At 31.7% G+C, this 4429-nt stretch overlaps 1 long non-coding RNA gene across 2 annotated transcripts; it reads right to left on the reverse strand.

The window, feature by feature from the left end:
- Positions 1-578: 578 nt before the first annotated feature.
- On the reverse strand, positions 579-3363 carry LOC127108454 (uncharacterized). 2 transcript variants are annotated; one of them, XR_007796048.1, is made up of 6 exons: positions 3060-3363; positions 2364-2452; positions 2115-2234; positions 1928-1998; positions 1756-1835; positions 579-1458 (listed from the first exon to the last, which is right to left on the reverse strand). It is a non-coding gene; the product is annotated as an uncharacterized LOC127108454 (long non-coding RNA). The 2 variants fall into 2 exon arrangements; XR_007796047.1 differs by having other exon boundaries at positions 579-1835; positions 3060-3360.
- Positions 3364-4429: the final 1066 nt, after the last annotated feature.

Consider the following 4429-nt stretch of genomic DNA (forward strand, 5'->3'; position numbering starts at 1 on the left):
TATTCTTTGGAGAGATAGCATGAAGAGGAATAACTTTGCTGTTGAAACTTTTTATATTAGGATCTTGGATGATGATGAATTTTGGTGTGGAAGTTGGAGGAATCAAACATAGTTGAAAATTTTCTAAGTTAAAAGTCAAATGACCCCTTTTTCCACCTTGAATAACGTTTTCTATGAGCTTCAAATGACTTTGATTCCTTCTTCAAAGTCGTAAATCTTTCAATTCTCTTCAATTTGGTTACAAATTTGACACCATTTGGATTTTTCATGATAGAGTTATGGATTTTAGAAGTTGAGGAAAAATGCTTGTTCAATGGTAATGGCCCAAAATGACCTATAATGTTTCCTCTTAGCACATGCCCTTGCAAGTAGAATTTCACCATTCTCAAAGAAGAAAAGTTGGAGATGACATATTTAAATTGATCATGAAACTTATATTATCTTCATATCATAAAACTTGAGCAAGTTATGGTTCTTGGAAGTTGACCTTCTATCTAGGGCACAAACAAAATGACCTATAATCTTTCATCATAAAGAGTGACTTTCCAAGCAAAATTAGCTCTTGAGGCCAACATGAAAGTTGTTTGGAATGTCATAATGAGTAAATTTTCTCTTGGAATCATTTTCATATGACAAAAATTGTAGGAGATAGGGTCTAGGGAATCCTAGATTTGACCAGTTGGCTTTTCTGGTCAACCCCCTTGAACCAACTTGCAAACTTGAAGTTACTTTGCCATTTTTGGGCTTATGGAGGATCATATATGTATAATATGAAGTAAAATGGAATATACATTGATAATATTGACCAATTTGTTGAAGAAACTTGTTGAGGAAGGCACACAAGATAATCAGATGAATTAGGGCTTCCTTGACAAACAAGCTTCAAACTCTTGATGAAATCTTGATCAAAATGACAAATAAAGAACATGGGGATCCATATATGATGTTTAGAACCAATGTGAATATTACTTTGATTAATATCTTGCATTAAGGGTCTCAAACCCTAATATGAGCTTGATGAGGCATATGTGGATGCACACACTACCTACAAAAGAAATAAAGCTACACTAGACATATTTTTGGTATTTTGGTTAGCAAACAAATAAAAACAAAGTATGATACAATCATAAATGTGCTTGGTGATCTCTCCCAATGTAAACCCAATGAATGAGGGGCGAGGAGGATACCAAGGTGTGATCCCAAAGTCAATGCAGGTTGATGAGATGGCATGAGGGATCTTAGGATCAAAATTGGGATCTTACAGCCACTATTGATAACACTGATTGAAATTCAGTAAACAGATTTTAAAAGTTTAATTATGAAAAAATGAGGTAGATGAAGGAAACAAAATAAAATTAAACCATTGGTCTTACATTAACATAATTCCCATACATTCCAGGAGGTCGTGGACATTGAATACCAAATGTAGGATCAGGTTCAGGACAGAGACTGCATTTTCTTAGAAGCGGAAAGCAAAATGAAATAACTGATGTTAGAAGAGAGACATGGCATGCTTCAATAATATGCAGTACATTGGAGGTGTGAAACGCACAAAATATAAACAGACAAGTGAGATAGGAAAAAGTACTGCAAAATGAATAAACATAATATAATGAACAACAATAATTTTCTTCATTTGGTTCGGTCCTTTAATCCTTTGTCCTTTGTCTTCCTTAGTTTCTTTCCACCTTGATTTGTTTTTTCATTTAATAGAAATAAAGTCGGAAAACAATAGGATAAAAATAAACAATATACCTTGACCCGATTCTCTTTCTTGTGAAGATGATTTCGACATCAAATAGTAATATAAAGTGTAAGTTGGTTAAATAAAGCTCCTGCAAATTATTGACACAAAATTAACAAACTAACCAAGCCTAACTAAAATCCATTACACAAACTAAGTGTGAGATAAAGACATAATTCCTACCTAGTATACCTCCAATAACCCCAATAATAACCATTGGGAATAACTCTACAAACGAATAATCCTCTTGACCACTGAAAATAAAACCAATCAAGATGAAGAGTAAAAGAAAACAAAGACTTAATGTTGAACTGATAGTAAAAACGTTGATAGATCAGATCTTAACTCTGATACATCCCATATTATTAACCTGTCTGATCCAAAATGTCCGTATTTTCCGCTCCTACACTACCCCATCGTAGTTCGCACCACAATATCCACAAAATGTAATGTGAAAAAGACACACCACCACATTAGTTGACTCCTCTCCCTTTAACAATACAATAAACATAAATAATATTGCACATGAATAAATATAGAAGTGAAATAGACACACAATCTTTATTGCATAGGATTATAAGAAAACTGAGTTATTTGATTAAGAATCAAAAGTTCTTACCAGGATGTAATATCTTCCATTACAAACAACACACCACCAACTAGAGCTCTAAATGTAGCAGCAACTCCAGCTGCACACCCACAAGTTACCTTTTCAAGACATCAATAGAATAAAAAATGAGCATTTTCTTCATACCATTTAGGGTTGGAGAGGAACATTGAAGCAATGGAGGTTTCCGTTTTGGTAATGCGGATGGGAGAATTATGGAATAAAATGTAATATAGTACATTTATATTTCAACATGAATCCTAAAATTGCAAAATCGTAACCAGCTTCGCCCTTATATTTGTTTCTATTATCAAATGCATCAGTGATATTATTGACACAGTTTCAAATTCATTCCCAACATTACCAACTTAATATCATTATAACCTCTAGAAATATCAACTAATGGAAGAAACTTAATTAACATTTTGCAATTTTAATCGGCTATTCTTCCGACATTTCAACAAAAGCCCATAAATACAAATATTTTGCTTCAGACATTTCAACAAACATTTAGTACATGCATTTGGAATCTAAATAATTAATATAGTTTCAGTTCAATTGCAACTACTTGGAAATTACCCAAATTGCCATCCTATATTGAATTATTAAAGTCAGCATTGGTTGATATAGATTTCAAAGTATAATCACCAGTTGGGATGATTATGTTAAGATGATTTAATAGAAAACAGTTGTAAAAAGATTGTTAACCTGTTTGCAGTGGAGTCCACTCCAGTTACTACTTGCTTCAACAAATACTAGATTAAAAGCAAGGTGGAAAAAGATCCGTAAAAAAAACAATATACGACGAATTTCTTGAGAAGTGTGAACAAAACACACGTTGAAAACTGAGTGTATGACTTATGACTCACACACTGTAGTTAGAAGAGACACTGCAATAGAGAGAAATCAAATCAGTGGCTGCTGACTTGACACGTCATGCAAAACTAATCATCTCTTGGCTTTGATGTTTTATGAATGATAACTTCCTCTTTCTTTTACACTGACAGTCTTTTTCTGGGTCCCACTCTCAACCAGGAAGTACTCACGGACGGTACCAATGCATAATCTCTTTGTTTTAATAATATACAATTATGCAATAATCATTTTCATTACTTGCTGTAAAGCTTACTCGCTTTTTCTTTGATTTCTAGTTTCTCCTTAAAATATTATTTTCTGTCTACCAAGCTTTTTTTCTTTCTTCCAATCTGTCTAAGTATCCTCTAGTAAAATCGGTTTCGAACATTTTGGTAAATAGAAGTCATGGAAAAAAAATTAGACTTAACGTTTATTTGAGAAGGAAGAGTTTTGAGACGATGAGAGTTAAAAAAAAATAGAGAATTTTTAAATATATTTTAAAATAATTTTTGTAAAAGGTGATACATAACTATTTATTGTTAATATATTTTAAGTTTTAGATTCTTATAATAATTTAGTTTAAAATTTAAAAATGTATATAAACCTTTATTTAATTTTTTTATAATTTTTATGTAATATTATTTTTGAGTTCTAAAATTCTTCTTTGATAAATTTTTAAAATTTTTTAAAACTCAAATAGGATGTGAAGAATTTCTCTATTTTCAAAGAGCATAATATAGATAGACCATGTCATATCAGTATTGTCTTCTGTTCTCTTTTGAAAGATTATAATTTTACTTTGTTGATCATTCAGTCTCTAAGAGTTAGATTATGATGTGTCATAATATGAGGGTAACAAAAGTCCTTGCTCAAATGAGTATAATTTCTCCTTTCTAAAAAGGATTTGGAAACCCTTTAGAGAAGATTTGAGAAACATGTTTGATCAATTTCATTTTTTTTATCTCTACTTTGTAGTTTCGCATCCTACTTTGTGATTTTGATCTCCTAAATTGAATAACCCTCTCATTTTGGTGAATTTAGGTTGATTTCTTTGGTGAGATACTTGTATAAGTTAGTGGCTAAAGTGTTGGTCACTAGGCTTGAGCTAGTGATGGATACAATTATTTCACCTAATCAATCGGTTTTTCATAAAGGAAGAATGTTGGTTGATTGAGTGGTGGATGTCAATAAGGTGATAGATTTGGCTAAGAAATCTAATAAAA

Source organism: Lathyrus oleraceus, chromosome 7, assembly GCF_024323335.1.
Source record: "Lathyrus oleraceus cultivar Zhongwan6 chromosome 7, CAAS_Psat_ZW6_1.0, whole genome shotgun sequence".
Taxonomy (NCBI): domain Eukaryota; kingdom Viridiplantae; phylum Streptophyta; class Magnoliopsida; order Fabales; family Fabaceae; genus Lathyrus; species Lathyrus oleraceus.